This window comes from Hordeum vulgare, chromosome 4H (genome assembly GCF_904849725.1).
Source record: "Hordeum vulgare subsp. vulgare chromosome 4H, MorexV3_pseudomolecules_assembly, whole genome shotgun sequence".
NCBI classification, from domain to species: Eukaryota; Viridiplantae; Streptophyta; class Magnoliopsida; order Poales; family Poaceae; genus Hordeum; species Hordeum vulgare.
Window position 1 is genome coordinate 256,812,085 of NC_058521.1, and position 22,761 is coordinate 256,834,845.

Genomic DNA, 22,761 nt, shown 5'->3' on the forward strand with positions numbered 1-22,761 from the left:
TCTTCAACTCCCCATGTGAAGACTTTGGCTACTACTGAACCTGCACCTCTGCCCAGCCCAAGAAAAATCATCACAGTCCCGTCTACATCAGAGGGAAGTGAAGAATATGATGATGAAACTCTGGAAGCCATCATCAGGAACAAACAAGAAAGGGTAGCACAAGCATCAGGCAGGGCTATTCCTCTGGCGATGGACCCCAAGGTCCTCCTCGATTTCATCGATGTGTGGTATGAAGACCCAAACACACCCATTGATGATTTGAAACTTCCTCCTGGTGTCAGCCACATGGTGGCTACTTTCATAAATGAAGCCAAGTGGAAGGAACAGAAGGCCAAGCAGGCAAAGATTGCAAAGGCCAGAAAGGAGAAATTCCTCAGGCAGAATGTTTTCAAACTGACGCCTGAAGCATTGGTGTCCACCCAGGCAGAACTGCAAGTCTTGACTGACAATTGTGAGAAACTGTCATATCGAACAAGCATCAAAAGCAATTTCATCAAGCTAGCCACTAGTGCTGTTGATGACTACAACAGACGTCACCCCCCACCAGCACCAACTCCTCAGCCCTTGGTTGAACAGCCAAAAGATGCATCTCCTGTTGAGGAGGAAATTCCTCAAGCTGAGGAACAATACCAAGAGCGCCGTGCTGATGAGCCGGCCATTGAAGAAATCATCACTGAGACCGCTCCTGATGAAACTGCTACTGATCCAGCTACTTCACCAAAGCAGGCTGATGACTATGTTCCAGCTGGTTCCTCACTGCCAGCTGAAGAATCTGTTAAGAATACACCTTCCCCAAAAACATCAAAGGTGAAGAAGTTAATTCCGTCTGCATCAGACGCGAAAAAGACAAGGGCTGCTGAGAAGGAAGAGAAGAAGAGAAAAGCTTCCTCAGCAGAAGAAAAGATTGAGGCAAAACGCCTCAAGGAAATTGAAGAATCTGCCCCACTGGACCCGGTGCCTCTTAATGTGGCACCCTCATTTGAAATGGTCGTCGTTGGTGACCACACTACGAGGGCAGATGAGGAAATGAAGGATGCTGCCTCTGAGGAGCATACTGATGAGGAAATACAGATTGATGACAGTCCTCAACCACATATTCCTCAGAAAGAGACTACTGAAGCCTCAGCTGCAGCAGCTGATGAATCTGCTTCTGCCACAAAGTCAGCTGATGAAAATCAAGCGGAAGAAAATGTCCATTCTGAGCAGGCTCCTCCCACTGAACAAGCTGATCAAACTCCTCAAGCTGAGAAGGATGAAGAAATTCCTCAGCCTGATGCTCAGCTAGAACAAGAAATTCCTCATCCTGAGGAAACTGCTGAAGAAAATGTTCCCGCCCGTGACAATGAGTTCATTGTGCTCAACCCAGAATCTGCCATGGTTGTTTCCCCTCCCATTCCTCAGGACAATCACAATCCAGTTCAGTGCCTGCCATTCTCGAAGAGGCCAAAGTTTCAGAAAGAGAATTTCTTTGAGGAACGTATGTATTTCATCGGAGAGAATCCTTATGACAAGCCTCAAATGAGGCATCTGAAGTTTTGGACAAGGACGCAGATGAACTGCTATGCTTCTGTGCTCTGTGGCCGCAACAAGATATTCCAGCACAGGCACATTCCTCATGCTGACCTTGAAGAAATTCCCTGCATGGAACCAGTCCTCAGTGTACTACATGATGCAGGTTTGCTCCCTATGTGCTCCGACATATCAGATTGGAATAGTGAGCTAATTCTTCAGTTCTATTCAACTGTGCACATCTCGGGCAATGCTGATGACATCAACACTTGGGTGTTCGACTGGATGACCCAAAATACTCACTACAAGGCTCCAGCGTCTGAACTCCTCAGAGAACTGCCCGTACCAATTCCTTCAGAAGGGGCAGTGAAGCTTTATGGTGAGCGTGAGCTGCCAAATGGAATGATGGAAGTCCTCATGAAACCTTTGGCTGCAGGAAAACCCTCAAGAACCACATTCCTCGTCCATGAGCTAAAGTACACACCACGGTCTGTCTACCGCATTCTCTGCAGTGTGCTAGCGCCAATCAAAGGCCATGATGATGACGAAGGTGTCGTAGGCCTCATGAAGAATATCCTCTTCAACATCATTCACGGTATCGCCATGAATATCCATGATTTCTTCTTGAGGACTTTGGCTGACAATGCAATGTGCCCCTATGATCACAAAATCTATGCACCATGGATCATGAGATTCCTCAGGACAAGGACAGGCATCAACTTTCACGCAGATTTCCAGAACCATGTTGGTTATATGCCTCCTATCCGGGTCAACAAGAAGACTTTCGAGCCCATTGAGGGAAAAGGAAAGTCTGTGATTGATGAAGGAAGCAGGCCCCTTGATGGCCAGTTCAAAGAACCAGATGCATATTCCTCATGGGACGACAGTGAGACTCGTCCGCCAAGCCCAGTTCCTCCTCGTGTGCTAACCACCAGAGAACTTCTTCTCAGTCTTCATCAGAAGGTGGATCACAATCACAAATGGGTCAAACGCCAGTTTGGTGCCATTGTGAAAACCCTCACTGAGACACAGAACAGTGTGAAGCTTAATCATCACTATCTGCATGAGGTTTTTGATCGCACCTGGGCTACCCTTGCACATCTGAAGACCCAGACTGAGCTTGAAGAATTAAACTTTGAGCAGGACTTTGACTGGTCGTGGCCTCCCAAGAAGAAGTTCAGGCCCATTCCAGTGCCAGATCTTGAAGACAGCTCCTTCTCGTCCTTCCGCACCGCCGAATCTGATGAGGAACAACTTGACACCGCGACAGGTCCAAGGAAGAAGACTACACCCAAGAAGCGCCAAGGATCTTCATCAACTGCCACGCAATGAAGTCTTCACGGGCGTTAGTCCTCAGTTTGTCCCTTTTTTGTCACTTGATGACAAAGGGGGAGAAACTTGAGAGTTAGTCTTCAAACGGGAATTATTTTTGGGGCTTATGAACTATAGTTAAGTTACAAACTCTTGGCTCTTCTGAAGTTTTTATGTAATGAGTTGTAACTTAAGCCCGATGGTACTCTGACGTTTTTTTTGAACGTTTTTCTTCGCATGCTTATTCCTCAAGTTTAATGCACGCATGCTGAAATTTGTCAGATACCATTTGCCATCATGCATCCTCATTTTCTTCATATGATATGTTATATGTATGCATGACTTACAAGATTCAGGGGGAGATCTCCATGATATAAATCATCAATGTGCATATGCTATAATAGCAAAATCCTCAAGGTATGCACATCTTCAGGGGGAGTCTATGTGAATCTTGTCTTCAAATTCCTCAATTGAGTATTTACACTTCATATTTTTTGATCCCTGTTGAAGACTTAACCTAATTGTCATCAACCACCAAAAAGGGGGAGATTGTAAGTGCATCTAGTGCCCCTTAGTGACTTTGGTGGTTTGAAGACTTATAGGTTAAGTATCTAATGTGTTTATGAGTGTACACAGGATCTATAAGTCATTGAGGAGTTTGAGATATTTGAAGAATATCAACCCCTAAAAATATATGTCTTCAGTTGAAGAAATTGGTCTGAAGCTGAAGAAATGATTCGCGAAGAATTTGCGATGAAATTGATATTCCTCATGAAGATATTGATATTGAGAAGATCGGTGGTTCCTGAAGAAAATCATTCTGAAGAAATTGAAGCGTGAAGTTTTTCGTTTTCTGTTTTACTTTCTTCGCATTTGATGAATAGGAACACCGTACTGTTAAAGGGGGTCAAAGTAACACTATAGAATGGATTTCCTCATGATGCTCAACCCAAGCCAAATCCTACCAAAAGTCTCAAGTGAGGAATATGAGTGACATGAGGACTCTCACAGTTGAGGGTCCCGACCGTTTCAATAAGCCACGCCAAGTCACTGATCTTATCCACTCCAACGGTCATATTATTTAAGAGCATTAATGTCAAATCATGTCGGGATGCTCCCAGGCTATAAATAGCCGCCCCCACAACCACTAGCTGGTTGGCTGCTCCATTAGAAACTGACACTTGTCATAAGAGCAACCCAATTCCTCAGAGCTTTCTAGAGTAAATCATCAGTGAGGAAATACACCACCCACCGAAACCACAAACCAAACCTAGTGATTGAGCATCACTGAAGAAGTTGTTCCTATGTGGGACTGAAGCCTTTTACCTTTGAGGACTGTGCATCCTCCAGACGGTTAGGCGTCATGGTCTAGAGCAATCCAGCAGTCAATTGTGGATCGCCGGGTGACCGAGTTTGTGAGGGTTTGGAAGTCTGCCCTGAAGACTTACCACGAGTGTTGGGCGAGGACTGTGTGTCCTTAGCTCAAGGAGAGTACGGTAGGGACTGTGTGTTCCGGGACTGGGTGTCCTTTGGTTTCAATACCAAGCCGCTCCAAACCAGATGTACAACTGTCACAGCAGTTGGAACTGGGTCATCAACAACAGTCTTCACCAAGAATCGGGTTCTAATTCCTCAACTCTTTACATTCTCTGTATTATGTGTTGATGACTTTCACTGTAACTGTTTGAAGAATTTGCTGAAGACTTTCGCTGAATTTCCTCAACCCCAAATTCTTCACTTGAGTTAATCATCATCTGTATTCTGCGTGCCTGCTTGCTGTGCAATCTGTTTTCATAATCTTCACTCTGGAATAATGCTGCTGTGAACGATTGCACAACTGATCCTTAACTGTTTCCGCTGTAAGTTAGTCATCAGTGAGGAATTTCCTCAAAAGGAATTTCCTCAGTGATGAAATTCTAAAAATCTCCTATTCACCCCCTCTTGTCGATATAACGCACTTTCATGTCATTTAGGAGGAAGATAAGCTAATTATATGACTTTATGAGCTAACCAATGTCTTATGCTAATTTTGACCTAACTAAGCTAATTATGTCCTAAATGAACTAAATAATTAATTATGTCATTTGGGAGGATAATTAGCGAAGTATGTATTTCTTGGGGAAAATAAGAAAAGTATGTCGCATAATAGGGCTAACTAGCACGCACGAAGCTAATTATGCATTTGTTAAGCCAAACACTAGAGAAAATTTACCGTCGTCGTCATCAAGGATGTGAATCACAGGGGTTGCTCGGGGCGGGTTCACGTGGAGAAAGTTGCCCAGGAGAAGGGTTGTGCGATGCGGCTCGCGATTTATTCTGCACCAATGATATTTTGTAATGTCTTGTTAGCATGATGAAACTCAAATGTAAATACTAGTAACTAATGACCATTCAAATGAAACTCATCGTTCCAACCGCAGAAATGCCTGGCATTGGTGGAGGGGTCTCACCAGTCTTCTCGCACATAGTTAGTAATCAAACGAATATTACATGCATGATTTGGCTCATGTGGAAAAGAAACTTACCACAAGGAGCTCATACATGGCCCATGAGCCACCTCATTCCGTGCCCTCTACTCCTCCAACAACCGAGCCGTCTTCTCCTCCCCGACCCGACCCATCTCTGCCGCCACCCGGTCCCTCTCCACCACCACCCGGCCCCTCTCCTATAGAAGCTCCTGAATAGAAGCCTGGGTTGTCACTCTCTCTCTCTCAAGAGCAGCCCGCAACACCACTCCTCGTTAGCATTGTAATCATCGTTTTCTGAGTGCGTATAACTAACCTCGATGGAGAGATCGATTGGTCGTGGACGATGCCTTATCTTAGGCCAGGAGCTCGTCTGGTGCGGCTTGTTCTATATGAGAGTGCAAGGACAATGTACCAGCCCATCTCCAATGGCTATCGAGCCATGGGGCATTCCGTCACCAAATATCATCACCAGCTCTGGATCCAAAGGTTCCTGGCTTGGGTTAAAGTCCTCCCCTTTCCTCGCCTTCCCCTCCTCCTTGTATCTCACGAGCTTGTTGTGGGAGGATATGTTGGTGAACTTCTCTGGATGATCAAGGACAGACTTGGAGAAGGCCTTGACCTTCTTGTAGGAGGTAGTATGAGCCATGCCATAGAGGTCGTACGCCTGTGGAACCTCCGTGTTATTGTGATGCGCCTAAAATAGGGAACAAAGTATTAGTAAAGGGCTCAAGCTAGCATGAAGAATGAATTGCATGAATCATGAATCAAACCACATACCCAGTTCCGTCCAAACTGAAATAAGTTGACGCTGCCTTGATGGTGTGGCACACCAACCATTTGGGCACGCCGGTCCTTCGCATTGTCATGGATGGCTCGCCATTGGCCTGTGCACCACTCATCCACCAAAGACTCCCAACAATCCATATTATCCGCACACCATCTCGGGAGCACCTCTAAGTTAGTAAAAATAAATTTGAGTGCTACGCCTACGAGTCAAATCAAGAAAACTAAGTACAAGGACTTAAGAATAGGTAATTACCTTCATGTACTCCTCCTTCTTGAGAAACTTTCCGCGGCACTCCGACTTGTCCTTCTTAATACTTCGCGATGTGTAGTAGTCTCGAACAGCGTGTGACCGATCCACATAACGTAAGTTTGTAATAGCCGCTTGCACTTGGCCTCGATAACCTTGGTAGCCGCCTCTTCATATCCCTCTTCACACCTATAGATGGTTTGCAATCAAACGAGACAACACTGATTAGTAAAATAGCTAGCTACATTGTTAATTTTAGATTGTGTAAAAGGATAAATTGCCCAAAAGCTATTGATCACCATCTCGTCCCTCATGTGGCACGAGACACCATCGATCATCTCCTCCGGTGGGGCCTGGGCAGACTTGTAGTGCTCCCAGCTAAATCGTAGTGTAGGAACCTCACCCTCATCGGGCAACGTGACAAACCGTGAGAAATTTTATCGGTAAAGCACACCAAGGACAGTGTTCGGCATGTGGACTCCAAAGGGATGATCCGAACCCCTACAGTATGACAAGGTCAACACATTAGATATTTAAAGAAACTTGAAGGAAAAAGGTACAAAAAGAGTAAGTGCACTTACTTCTCCCTTTCAGGCCTAATCACCGACCTCTGCTCACGGGTCGCCGGCATGGTCGAGAGACGTGTACTACCACGCTGGTACACGGTGAGCCCCTCAACCACCTTGCCCTCACTATCAGTACACTCACCCCCTCCACCATTAGCAGGGCCACCTAGCCCCTCGGTCCGATCCAGCCAGGTACCCCATCCAGACGAAGCCTCTCGGGAGGGAGTCTCCTCGGACGTAGCCCCCGATACAAGAGTCTCGTGGGCCGAAGCCTCTAGAACTGGAGTATCATGGGCCGACGGCCCTTCGACCCGAGGCTCCTGGTCCGGAGTCCCTGTAGACTCCACCTCAAATGGGTTCACCCTAGTAGTCCTGTGCTCAGGTGAATGAGCTAGCACTGGCAACGAGGACGGCGTAGCAGTCCACCTAACTCTTGTGCAGCCATGTCATGTACCCTTCGCCTTCTTCCCTACCGGCCCTCATCTCCCGACGGGCAATGACGTCGATGAAGAAGCACCCGCGGGTGTCTCCAGACTGTCAACCAACACTCTACGGAGAGATAGGGGTGGAATTGAAGGACCCCTCCCACAGGCCGCCAAAGAAGAAGTACCCGCCGAGCGATCCGGACCCGCGCCCACCATCTTTCTACACCTGCCATGATAAAGAGTAAAAGAAATTAGTACAACATAAAAAAATTGAATAGCTGACATAAATAATAATATGTACATATATAATTTAAGTTGGGATGCATACAAACTAATAATAGTCTCGATCATCTATTTCTGACCTTGGGAAACTTTACATTATAAAGTTTCTCCAATTGAACCCAAACTTTTTGGGCATGCTTTAATGCTCAAATAATGCCCCACACCAAATATTGGATTTGTGGGAATCGATTTGAATAGATTTGTAAGTACAAGGCCATTTTTGCCCATTTCATGGGTTTTCCAAGTCTACATTGGAAACATTCTCCACCAAATCCCAAATTTGGTGTCCAGGCTTATTTTCATCTATTATTTGATCCTCTTAAGTTTCATATCAATTGCAGTTCATATGGTTGCCCTGACACTCATCAAACACCTTGTGTGCACTCACCAAAGTGGCTACTTTGGCCCCTTCCACTTTTACCCTTGATTTCAACTTTCTACCATACCTTCACATAGTTACATTTTACCTCCAGTAGCATTTCCATGACCTTTGGTCAATTATTGGCGAGAGGCTCCATGTAACTACATCTCACTTTTACACTTGGATCACCATTTTTACCCCTCATGTCCCACTTCTGCTTAAGCCAAAGCCCCCACCTCTTCTAGAGGGTCCCTAGCATCCCAAGGCATCATTTCAAACCAAGATATGGCATGCTCAAGTGGAGAAAATGAGCAGCACATGTACAACTAGATTTCTGGCTGAAATGTAGCTTTGTACAACAAATACTAGCGACCCTCCTCTTTTGGAGCTCAAACTTGGTAATGTTGTAGTCCTTGCATAGCTAACATTGCCATACATTGTTTGCCCCAGGACTCTCCATTTGAGACCCACTTTTATTAGCTCTAAGTTTCCTGTTACAAACTTAACCTCTGTCAAAGACCCTCCAAACTAACTCCACTAGAGACCAAACTCCTCACTCACCCTCCAGGTAACATGCTCCACATCCCAAACACCTTTGACTGGTCAAGCTGCTGGTGTAGGCACAGGTGGCCATGGTGACCACCACCCTGGCATGCAAAACTGGTGTTCTGCACCTCAACCTTGCCCCACAACTCGAATTAGGTAGCCACTCCATATCTCAGCATGTCTCAGCCCTTCCTTTTGACCGTTCGAAGCACTTCCACCCACCAGCTAGATTCCAAGATCCCTTTGGGGTGCGTGGCATCCATGCACCAGGAAGCTCCAAAGAGCTCCCGAGCTCTCTCTCTATTCCCCTCTCTTATCTCCTCACCCCAAGCTCTCTCTGGCTCTCCCTCACTCCCTCCTTTCTCCTAAAACCTCTTGGACCTCCCCACCTTTCCCTTCAAGCTCTGGGATCTCCTCCTCCTCTAATGGCCAAAGCCACCGGAGCCCCCTTCTTCAACTCGCGCTCCCCTGAGCTCTTCCCTCCCTGAGGCTGCACCGAGAGGCCTCCCTCCTCTCCGTAGTTTCCCCGTGCCCATTTCTTTCTCTAAATGGCCGACACGACGCCCAACCGTAGAGGTTTCCGTCAGCATCCGCCATGGCAGAGAGCTCCCTCGCCCCGAGGCTCCCCTACCGGAGCAGGCTCCTCCTCGGGCGCGGGAAGCCTTCCCCCGAGCCCTTTCTGGTCGGCGCACCGCCGGAGAAGGCTGGAGTCGCCGGAGCCGGCCTTTGCATCGGCTGGCCATGCCTCCCGGCGTGCTCCCAGATCAGGCGGGAGGAAGAGGAAAGACTCGACAAGCGGCCCCCCTGTAAGCCTCCCCGAGCCGGCACCCATGTGATAAGTGGTCGCGCTCTGGCCGATGGGCGTTTCCCCGCGCGGAAGGCATAAAGGGCGCTGGCGCCTCCTGTGTGGCCACGCCTCGCCAGGCCAAGTCAACAGGCCGGTCCAATTCCTCCTCTGCACCGGTGGGCGCAATATAAACCTGTGGATAAGCCCTTTTATAAATGTTCCTTTTGGCAGAAGTTCAAAAATCCTTTATAAATCCATCTGAGCTCCAAATTTAATGATTCAAATTTCTACAGGTCCCTAAAATCAGGACCTATCCAAAGGTGTTCTTTGCACATTTTTCGAAGTAACTTTTCTGTTATGTTATTATTCAAATACCGATTTGAATATATTTAGCCACACCTTTCAAAAATCCTATAGGGTTCAAATCAACTCCAAATGGAATGATTCCCAATTCCAGAGCCTTCTAATATCAAGCCCTGTTTTTGGAGCCATAGCCAACATTTTTATCTAGCATATTTCTGTTGCAATCAATAAATAGTTCCCTTTTGCTACTTATGAAGTATTAGAAAATTCCTAGTATATTCACATTAGCCCCAAATCCAGTGAAACAACTTCCTAAATATTTCTAAAATTATACTCTGTTAAATGAGTGCCTCCACTCATTCTTATCACGATATTTTCTATAGGCTTCTTTTAAGATTACCTACTCCTCCTTTCACCCATTCAAATTTCCCTAGTGGCCCAAATCTCCTCTAGCAAGCTTCAGGTATTTTTCCTATGACCAGAGAGGTCCAAGAAAAATAAAACTCCTATTTATGTAGCACTTTTAATTCTGCTTGTTGTGTGGCTTACTGTGTTGTTTCCGACGTTAGTTGACGGAGTAGACTGAGTACTCGGAATGGGAACGGAAGACCTAGAAGAGCCCGAGAACTTATGTGAGCAAGGCAAGCAGCCCTTTGACCATGTTTGATCATATGTTATATCGCATGCTAGTAAAGCAAATATTCCCGTTGTATGTGATCATAAATATTCGGTAAATCATTGAAGTGATGTTACCGATGGCTCCTCCGGAGCACTTGCATTTTGAGCATGATCCTACCACCTATGAGGGTCACACTAATACCATGTTGACAAGTAGAGCTAAGCATAGTAGAAGCATGAGCATAATGATGGTAAAAATCAAGGGTTCATGAATACCCTGTCGGGTGCCACTAATGCCCGAGGGTGATGATGAGATAGGTGGCCACTTTTGGAGAAGTGGTGCACCAGGTGTATTTTGGTGTGAGTGGTTTTAGACATGGGATTGGATTTATGATGTGTCGACCGTCCCAACCTTACATGTGTGACCACGTTACCCCTATATGCGACGGGGCTTTGTTGATTACTCTCGTCGGTGCTAGCAATGAACTACATTACTAGTGGTGGGAGTAATGTGTGGTCACTGTCGTGACGGGGTCCTGCCAGGTAGGACGACTATGCTGTTTTTACGTGTTCCAAGCACACCGTTGGTCCCCGCATGGATGATACTATCCAGAGTCGATGCTCATAAGACGTACATCATGTGGGCTGGGTACCAATCGAGTGGACCTCTTTGTCTAGTATCGTCAGGGGAAAGGCAATGATCGGGTACTTACCTCGGGTATGTTATATATCGCGAGTCGTGGATGACACAGAAGTTTCCCAGATCTCGTGGGTACAGCGTACAACCTCTGCAGAGTGTAAAACTATTCGAATAGCCGTGTCCACGGTCAAGGACAGTTGGGTAATCCTGCTTAAACTACGTCCAGTCGTTTCCGCATAAACCAAGTGTGTGTGTGTGTGTGTGTGTGTTTAAAGGTGTTATCTGAGAAAGAGTTGATATGACTAAGTTTGATGACTTGGCACATCGGGTGAACCCGAAGTGGTCAGCCCTTAACAGATATGTTGATATCTGTAACCTGTTCTTCTAAATACCCTCTAGCCTATGTTGCACGTCCATGATCATGTTTATTTATAGTTAAGCTGCTATCCACTAATAATGCATATTACTTGTTACCGTACCAACTGCATTATCCATATCATGGGCTGTTTGCGAGTACATTCAAAGTAATCATTGGCTTGCCACTAGTTATTTCATTGACCAGGTGTGAGAGAATAGGATGTGGTGAAGAGTAACTTGGTGACGTCCCTGCGAGCTAGGACATTTCCCAGTCAGAATGCGTGTAGGTTAAGGCTGATGGCATGGGTTCGTGCTTTCGACCAATATTTCCGTTATTGGACCAGTTTGGAGTGTTGGCCCTCAAGGCCCTATACATGTAAGACTTGACCGCAAGGGTCATTTATTGTATCAAAGAGTATGTATGGATGTAAGACTCTTGTTATTCAGTTTCTGTGTGTTCGGTGAGCATTGATCTCTCGGATCACTAAGCATGTTCATTCGGCGATCTAGACTCGTAAGTCGGGGTCCCCACAAGCACTAGCTGGTGTGAGCTTCCCTTTGAATAGTCTGAGGTTGGATCCACCTTTTTAGGGTCGCCATCGTTGTATCGAGGCTTCGTATTATGCAAATGATGATTTCTGGCTTCGTAGTGAGCTGTCATGAAGTTTGTCACCTCCTTAGTAATGAATGCTTCGGCCATCGATGCTTTAATTCTACGTTTATTTTTACATTTTGCTCGAAGCGTCTTCTTCATCCTCTTAGTTGCAAAGCACCAACAATTTTCCATGGGCCCATCCAATCTTGCCTCGGTCGGGTAATGTAAAATCGAATGCTGCATTAGATTAAATAAGCCCCGTGGAAAGATCTTTTCTAACTTGCAGAGCAACTTCGATGCCAACTCCTCCATGTCATCTACCATGCCAGGCGATAGTTCTTTCACATAAAGAACACGGAAGAAATAGCTCAACTCTTCCACTACTAGCCATTCATCCTTAGGAATAAAGCCATGCAACATCACCGACATTACCCGCTCAAGCCATATGTGCCAATCAGGACTCTTGAGACCAAATATTTTCAATTTTTCAGGACTCGCTCCCCTCTTTAGATTCACTACATACCCATCGGGGAACATCAAGTGCATTTTGACCCACAAGATAATTTCCCTCATAGCTTGGCTTCCAAGATTAAACGAGGCCTTTGGCTTCGACCAGTTCTGCTTTCCTTTCAATTGTCGCATGTTTTGTAATGGTCTATCATGTAGAGTCTCTTGATCGAATCTAGCCTTAGTATTATCCTTTGACTTCCCCTCTATGCCTAACAATGTACCAAAAATGGCCTCTCTAATATTCTTTTCAGTGTGCATGATGTCGATGTTATGTGGAAGAAGGAGGTCTTTGAAGTAAGGCAGATTCCACAAGCATGTCTTGTGAATCAAGGCATATTCTGAACTATACCCCTTGAAATACCCTCGACGCTCTGGATCAGGCTCGAGAACATTTAACTGATCCGGGATCTGTTGGCTTGTCAACGCAGGTGGTGCCGAGTTTTTGACAACTTTACCTTTGATAAAGTTCTTCTTGTCTTTTTTGAACTGATGGCAAGGATCCAAGAACTGTCTATGCAAGTAAAAGCAAGAATACTTTCGACCCACGTGTAACCAATGAGAATGAAGAGCTGCCTTGCATGTGGGGCACGAGAACCTTCCATGCACACACCAGTCAGCGAATAGCGCATACGCCGGCAAGTGATGCGTCGAGTACATGTATGAGACATGCATTTTGAAGTTTTGTTTTATAGTGGCATCATATGCCTTGAACCCAGTATCCCAAGCTTCTTGCAATTCATCCTTAAGTGGCTACAGGTACACATTCATATTCTTCCCCGGATAGTTGGGCCCTGTTATTATCAACGTTAGGAATGTGTTCTTTCTGTGCATAATCTGTTCGGGGGGGGGATTGAGTGGAATGACAAATACAGGCGAACTACTGTATTGGGTTACCGTCATACCAAAGGATTGAACCCATCCGTGGCGACGCAAACTCGAGGATGCCTTGGATCTGCCGCCTTATCCAAATGTAATACATCGAAGTGCTTCCACGCTTCTGCATTCGATGTGTGTATCGATATCTTATTCCCATCTACATCTAGTTCGGTTCTTTTGCCCAATTTGTGCCATGTCATCTATCTAGACGTCTCTTCGACCATGAAAAGACGTCGAAGCATTGGTATGATTGGCATATACCGAAGAACATTAACTGTGATTTGGTTCTGGCTCTTCTCACCCATACCATTTTATACCACAACATACCTGGAAGACTTGCAAATTGGAGAATAGTTCAAGTCGACATACTCAAGCCTAAATAAGGCACATCCTTTCTCACACGCATCTATCTTCTCATAGGGTGTCTTAAGTAAATGGAGTATTTTGTCCGACTGGTACAGGTTTGCAGGCATGACATGGCCTTTGGGTAGAAAGCGTCCAAATAGTGTCATCATCGCATCGTAGCATTCTCTTCCCAACTTGAATTGAGCCTTCAGAGCCATTACTTGTGCAATGGCGTCCGGCTGACAAAGCTCAGTGTGCTCGTGGCGAGGACGTTTTGAAGACTCCAACATTTCATAGAAGGCCTTTGCAGATTCCTCCATCTCATCGTCCAAATCCCGAGTATCATCACAGTCTTGCAACATGTCTTCGATCCCGATACCATGCTCGTCGGTGCGACGACGAACCACGTCACCTCTGGTGCGTTGGGCAGACTGACCATGAAATATCCACACCGAATAATTAGATGTAAAACCGCTTCTCTGCAGGTGTTTACCCATTTCAGCCTCTGTCCTCTTTTTAAAGTTGTCGCACCCAGGACAAGGGAACCAATTTGTTGTCTGACCATTTGCAAATGCAGCATGCACAAACTCCCTGGCTTTTGTAAGCCATTCTTTGGTCATCTCTTTCCGGCTAGTGTGACCGGTGTACATCCATGCACGATCACTCATCTTACCTAGATACTAAACACATAAGAAATATATATAATTCAACATATATATTCATCAGTTAATCAAGTTTGTCAGTTTAATTACGTCCATGCAACCAACACGCTAATATGTAAAGATAGGTCCTAATACCACCCAAGAATGTGTAGGTTGGGTCCATTTTCCCATTCTCTGTTCCGGATCCGACTCAAAATTTAGGAAGCACCACCCCACTGTTCGCCTGATACATGTCTCAGGAATAAACAGAGAGGATGTGTACCCGACGAGCAATAGGGAGGCACTGATGAAATTATGCATCAGATCCGGAGCAGAGCATATGGGAAAACGAACCCAATCTACACACACTCGAGCTAACGTTGGACAATTCGGAAGAATCACGGTTATAAATATATGCAAATGCATGCATATTTATAATTGTAACCCTTTCGAAAGTGATACACATACTAGTCATGCATACTGATGATTAATGTACCTGTATCTAGCAAGTTTCATCGGCATGAAGACCGACTCAGAGCAAATGAAGGGGGTACAGGAGATGTCATTTGTGCTCACCCACGAACGCAGGGGCGGAGCTTGTCGAACGCATGGGCAGGTCGTCGAACACCAGACCCTCGCAGCAACAAAACAACTGCACATGTAAATCCATCCGATCAATACAAATATTTTGTTTTTATAACAAATCAGATCATATATGACCTAACTCATAATTTACACCTCTGGAAGGCCGAAGAGGACCTTTTCGGTCAACACGACGCTGAAGCGGTGTTGGTGGTCGAGGGTGAGTCGCGACGGGGGCGGCGTATTAACAGCTGCGCAAGGGCTTGTAATGGCGATCTATGAGTGACATATTCCCGTTGCCACACGGAGATGGAGGTGCCTGGTGTCGTGCCGGGGTGTCTGGGTGTCATGTAAGGGTGTCTGGGTGTCATGTTGGGATGTATGTTGGGGTGTCAGGCATCGTGTCGGGGTGTCAGGGTGTTGTGTACGGGTGTCAGGGTGTTGTGTGAGGGTGTCGTGGTGTCATTTTCTTGTTCTTCCTATTCATTGTTTTTTCCTTCTACTAGAGTAGATGGCTTGAGGATTGATTAGTACCACAAGCTCCAAATCCCAATTAGTTATGTATGTTTCTTGTGATCTTCATGGTTGGATTTTTCTTGGGTGACCTGCCTTTAGAATAGGATTAGTAGTGCTGAGGTGATAGCAAACTCAGTCTAATCGTAGGTTATGGTTGGGGCTCGGCATGATACTGCTACTGTTGCGCACCCAACACCCAGTTTTTATTTCCGGCCAATCTGAAATTAAGTGCTACCGTACAAGAAGTGCATGATAGTAATTGATTTGTACTAGAGGCGAAGAACTTAAGCGGTGTCAATTTTGATGATGTCATCAAGATAAATTTTACGATGAGACAAAAGTTGTTCGGATGAAGAATGTGAGGACTACATATCAATTAAGTCAAATTATAGTTTCATCTAGTATCATGTTTTATCTGTCGTGACTAATAACTAACATTTTCATTCTTCTTCTCTCTTCCAGAATAAAGACAAAAGGGGAAAATATTTCAGTGTGCCCATTTCGAACTTTGATGAGGTGGAGTTCATATTTCAGGATAAGCATGCTAGTGGAGAGTTCATGATCCTTCAAACACCCTATGACTGTGTTCATGCTTGTTACAAGGATTTTATTGGTGATACCGAGAAGAATGTGAGTGATGTTGAGGTTGATCCTGTAACACATTATGATTCAGATTGTCTTCCTGATGACACCATCAGTGAAATCTCATCTTCAAAGTGTCCTTGAGGTGACAAATGCAATAAACGTAAGAGGGTGAAGTGTGATGAGAGTGTGGTTCAAGACATGACGCGGTCTCTTCGTTATATGTCGAATACTATGTGTTCCACACACGTGACCAACCCGAATGAGAATTTATTCAAAATAATTTATGACATGGAAGAATACCCTCTCTTTGTCTGACTTTCACTACATACATCTATGGCCACGAGGAACAAGTGGTGTCCAGGTTGAAGGGGAGGCTCATGGCTGCTATTCAAGAGTTTGTGGGGCTGGGTCGGTGATAACTTTCCTGACCACATTCATGTTCCTCCTAACGTGTGATTCATTTTTCTACAAATTTAGGATTATTTTGTATGTCTTCGAGCGTCATATCCTAGGGAATAAAGTCGATGCGTCATGCTCGCATGTAATGATGTCATATAGTTTTTCATTCATGAAAGATAAGCTTGTTTACTCGGATTAATTCTTTATCAATAAGTGTGTTTGCAAAGTGTGTTAAATTTATATTCAAAAAGTCGTGATGAATTTTTCATGACTATCTATAATTGATCTTGTGTAGCCATTTCTCTGTTTCATCAGATTTTTTCAAGGATATTGCAATGATGATGCACTTGCTATAAGTTATTTTTATTTGGATACTATGATGAGCCTCCTTGCGTGTAGCATAACAAAACGACTAGCTGCAGGCTCTTGAGAGGAACGTCATTAACCAAACGTGCAACTAAGGCAAAGGTAGCCCATCCGAGCTAAGTTAGCTAGGCAAGATCAACTATGGCCAAGCTGGGCAATACAACCAAACACACCCTAATTACCCTAAACGTACACCGTAACAAACAGAAAAAAAATCTCACCTCGATAGAGCCGATGGTGGTGGTGGGCCGGGGGCGACGCCGGAAGGGGGCAGCCACGTGGAGGGGCCGGTGCAGGGAGCGGGCATCGGGTGGGGCGGCACGGGGAGAGGGAGGTGAAGTGGTGGGGCGACGTAGGGAGTGAGGCGGCGCGATGGTGGGGGCGACGTAGGGAGTGGGGCTGCGGAGGGAGGTGCTACGGCGACAGAAATCTTGTGATGTCTCTTGAGCTTGCGTTGGTTTTTCCCTTGAAGAGGAAAGGGCGATGCAACACAGGAGCAGTAAGTATTTCCCTCAGTTTGAGAACCAAGGTATCAATCCAGTAGGAGAATCGCGTCAAGTCCAGAGTACCTGCACAAACACAAAAGAGCTTGCACCCAACGCTATAAAGGGGTTGTCAATCCCTTCAAGATTGATTGCAAAGTGAGATCCGAAGGCGGAAAGTGCAACGAAGTAAAAGTGTAAGGCTGAAAATATGGTGTGAAGTAGACCCGGGGGCCATAGTGTTTACTAGAGGCTTCTCTCAAAATAGCAAATATTACGGTGGGTGAACAAATTACTGTCGAGCAATTGATAGAACCGCGCAAAGTCATGACGATATCTAAGGCATTGATCATACATATAGGCATCACGTCCGAAACAAGTAGACCGATACTTTCTGCATCTACTACTATTACTCCACACATCAACCGCTATCCAGCATGCATCTAGTGTATTGAGTTCATGACGAACAAAGTAACGCCTTAAGCAAGATGACATGATGTAGAGGGATAAATTCAAACCAATGCTAAAAACCCCATCTTGTTACCCTTGATGGCAACAACATGATGCGTGCCTAGCTACCCCTTCTGTCACTGGTGAGGTCACCGCACGGTATGAACCCAAAACCAAGCACTTTTCCCATTGCAAGAATCATAGATCAAGTTGGCCAAACAAAACCCACAACTCAAAGAGAATTACAAGGATATGAAATCATGCATATAAGAGATTAGAAGAAACTCAAATAAGATCCATAGATAATCTGATCATAAATCCACAATTCATCAGATCTCGAGAAACACACCGCAAAAGAAGATTACATCGGATAGATCTCCATGAAGATCATGGAGAACTTTGTATTGAAGATTCAAGAGAGAGAAGAAGCCATCTAGCTACTAGCTATGGACCTGTAGGTCTATGGTGAACTACTCACGCATCATCGGAGAGGTCATTGTGTTGATGAAGAAGCCCTCCGTATCCGAATCCCCCCTTCGGTAGGGCACCAGAACGTGCCCAGATGGGATCTTGCAGAGACAGAAGCTTGCGGCGGCGGAAAAGTCTTTTCCTGGCTCCCCTGATTTTTTCGGGGATTTTAGGGAATATATAGGCGAAAGACCAAGTGCACAGGAGGCCCAGGGAGCCCACTAGCCTGGGAGGCGGGCCCCCTGGCCGTGGTTAGGGGGCTTGTGGGGTCCCTGGTGACCCTCTACATTGGTTCTCAAGTCTCCCGATCGTCTTCTGTTTCAGAAAAAATCTTTTTGGAAGTCTCATTCCATTTGGACTCCGTTTAAAATCATCCTCTGAAAAGGGTCAAAACACGGAAAAAACAGGAACTGGCACTTGGCACTGAGTTAATAAGTTAGTCCCAAAAAAGATATAAAAGGCATACAAAACATCCAAAGTTTGACAAGATAAGAGCATGAAACCATCAAAAATTATAGATACGTTGGAGACATATCAAGCATCCCCAAGATTAACTCCTGCTCGTCCTCGAGTAGGGAAGTGATAAAGACTGAATTTTTGATGTGGAATGCTACCTAGCATAGTTGTCCTTTGTAACTTATTTCATGTGACATGAATGTTCAGATCCGTAAGATTCAAAACAATAGTTCACTATTGACATGAAAAAATTAATACTTGAAGCCAACTAGCAAGGTAATCATGAACTTTCGAAATAACAAGGCCAAAGAAAGTTATCCCTACAAAATCATATAGTCTGGCTATGCTCCATCATCCCCACACAACTAATGTAAATCGTGCACAACCCCGGTATTGGCCAAGTAATTTTTTTCGCACTCTTACTGTCTCAAACCTTTTTCAACTATCACACAATACATGCGCGTGAGCCATGGATATAGCACTACAGGTGGATTAGAGTGTGGTGGTGGTTGTGAGACAAAAAAGGAGGAGATGGTCACATTGACTCGGCATATCAAAGGGTCATGGAAACTCCCATTAATATATATCAATGTGAATGAGTAGGGATTTCCATACAAAGGATGCACTATAGCTATAAGTATGTGAAAGCTGAAAAGGAGAACTAGTGGGTGTGCATCCAACTTGCTTGCTCACGAAGACCTAGGGCAATTTAGAGGAAGCCCATCATTGGAATATACAAGCAAAGTTATAAAATAAAGATTCCCCCTAGCATATGGTGGTGATGAAACGAGAGGCTCTCAATCATGAAGAACATGGTGCTATTATGAAGCACAAGTGTGGAAAAAGATAGTAGCATTGTCCCTTCTCTCTTTTTCTCTTTTTTTTGTTTGGGTTCTTTGGCCTCTTTTTTTTTCTTTTTTTCTTATTTGGGCTCTTTGGCCTATTTTTTTTATTTCCTCACATGGGACAATGCTCTAATAATGATGATCATCACACTTTTATTTACTCACAGCTCAAAGCTTAGAACGATGCTGACTCTATAGGAAATGCCTCCGGAAGTGTACCGGGATGTGCAACGATCTAGCTTGGCGTATGACGTTGAAACATCTCGCTAGCTATCTTACGATCATAAAATGTTAATATGAGAGTGACGGCACAAGTCATGAGACAGAACGGTGGGAGTTGCAATGCAATATATCTCGGAATGTCTATGAAAATTCCATAGTAGGTAGGTATGGTGACTGCTTTGAGGAAGGCATATGGTCGGTTTGTTCACAGGCGAAAATTGCGTGGTACTAGAGAGGCTAGTAATGGTGGAAGGTGAAAGTGTATCTATACCATGGACTTACATTAGTCATGAAGAACTCACATACTTCTTGCGAAAGTTTTTATTAGTAATCGAAACAAAGTGCTAAACGCATACTCCTAGGGGAAGGGTTGGTAGGTGTTAACCATCGCGCGATCCCGACCGCAACACAAAGGCTGACAATCAATAGATGAATTATGCTCCGACTTCCTAACATAGCGGTTCACCATACGTGCATGTTACAGGAATCACTAGCTTCAACACAAGTATTTCTAGATTCACAACACCCTACTAACATAACTCTTAATATTACCAAATCCACGTCTCAAAACTAATTGAGAGGATCAAAACTTCTCTTTCTACTCAATGCACATGAAGATGGAGGTTTTTGTATCCTCTTTGGGTGCCTATCACCTTTGGGACTACTTTCATAGCACAAGCCAACTGCCAAGTCGCGCACTGCATGCTCTAAAAGATCTAAGTGAAGCACATTGAGCAAAATGGTCTAGCTGAAAAGGTATAAGTGAAGCACGATGAGCATTCTAGCAAAATCACGATGAGTTTGTGTCTCTCTCAAAAGGTGTGAAGAAAGGATGATTGTGACAAAAAAAAGGCTCCTACAATACAAGACGCTCCAAGCAAAACACATATCATGTGGTGAATAAAAATATAGCTCCAAGTAATGTTACCGATGGATTGAAGACGAAAGAGGGGATGCCCCGGGAGGCATCCCCAAGCTTAGGCTTTTTGGTGTCCTTGAATTTGGCTTGGGAAGACTTGGGCATCCCCAACTTGAGCTCTTTCCACTCTTTATCCCTTTGTCCATGAGAACATGACCCAAAACTTGAAAACATCACAACACAAAACTTAAATAGAAACTCGTGATATCATTAGCACAAGAAAACAAACTACCACCTCCTTAGGTACTGTAGAAATCTTGATTTCTATTTATATTGGTGTTAGATTACTGTATTATCACTTTTCCATGGCTAGTACCCCCCGATACTATCCATAATTTCATCAAAACAGGCAACCAACTCAACAAAAAACAGTATCTGTCAAAAACAGACGAGTCTGTAGCAATCTGTATACTTCTTATACTTCTGGTACCTAAAGAATTCTAAAAAATTACGAATGCCTCGGAAAAAGGCGTATCAACCAGAAGCAAAAAGAACCAACTCAAAAGATCTTTCTGAATAAAAATTAAAAATAATCTCGTGTGCGAAAAGTTTCTGTCTTTTTCCAGCAGGATCAAACAACCATCACCAAGACTAGTCATAAAGGTTTTGCTTGGCTCAAACACAAAAAGAAACACAAAATACACTATCATAATAGAATTATGATGGTATGTACGCAACAAAACAGAAAGAAAAAGATAAATTCATTGGGTTGCCTCCCAACAAGCGCTATTGTTTAACGCCCTTAGCTAGGCATAAAGCAATAGAATCACGTATCGTCGTCTTTGGTGCTGAAACCATAAGTAGCCCTCGTCATGGATTCATAAGGCAATCTTATTTTCTTTCTAGGAAACTGATCCATGCCCTTCTTTAAAGTAAATTGAAATCTAATATTCCCTTCCTTCATATCGATGATAGCACCGATAGTCCTTAGGAAAGGTCTACCAAGAATAATAGGGCATGTAGGATTGCAATCAATGTCAAGCACAATGAAATCCACGACAATATAGTTCCTATTTGCATTAATAAGAACATCATTGATCCTTCCCATGGGTTTTTTGACAGTAGAATCCGCAAGATGCAAATTAATAGAACACTCTTCAATCTCATTAAAACCCAGAACATCACATAAAGACTTTGGAATCGCGGAAGCACTAGCACCCAAATCACACAAAGCATTGCATTCATAGTTTTTGATTTTGATTTTGAAGTAGGTTCCCACTCATCATGGATCCTTCTAGGGATAGAAACTTCCAATTCAAGTTTCTCTTCAAGAGATTTTATCATAGCTTCAACTTTATGATCGACAAAGGCCTTGTTTTGGCTATAAGCGTGTGGAGAGTTTAGCATGGATTGCATCAAGGAAATGCATTCAATCAAGGAGCAAATATCATAGTTGAATTCGTTGAAATCCAAAGTAGTAATTTCATTACTACTCAGAGTTTTAATATCTTCTACTCCACTTCCAATGCTTTTAGCATAAAGATAGATGGACTCCGAATTATTGGGGCATTTTTCAAGCAAAGTGGATTCATATCCAGCCCCATCATCAGTAGGTTTGACACAAGAAAACAAATATTCAATGGGAGTCACACCAAGCACTTTAAGATTTTCGTGATTCTCATCACGAGAACACACCTTTTTAAGCCATTCATGTCTAGCACGAATTTGGGCGGTTCTTTCTTTGCTCTCACTCATAGAAACACACATAGCTTTTAAAGTTTCATCCATATTGATCTTGGGAGGAGCACATCTAACTTTCAAAGCATCAATATGACTAGACATTCTATCAACACTCCTAGCCAAATCGTCAATTTTGAGTAGTTTTTCCTCTATGGACGCATTGAAAATCTTTTGTGAGTTGATAAACTCTTTGATATTACTCTCTAGATCAGAGGGTAATCTATTGTAATTTCAATGAGTATTGTTGGAGGAGTTGCCAAAGTTATTAGAGGAGTTACTAGGAAAAGGCCTAGGAACATAGTTTCCTCTAAAAGCATTGTTGTTCCCAAAATTATTCCTACCAACAAAATTAACGTCCAAGCTAGCGTTGCTACTCTCAATCGAGGAAGACAAGGGCATGTCATTAGGATTTAAAGGAGCACTTCTACTAGCAACCAAATTCATTAACTTATCCATATTAGCACTCAACGAGTTAATTTCTTCTATAGCGTGTACCTTTTTACTAGTAGGTGACCTTTCAGTGTGCCACTGAGAGTAGTTCGTCATGATATTGTCTAGGAGTTTTGTAGCTTCTCCTAACGTGATTTCCATGAATGTTCCACCTGAGGCGGAGTCCAA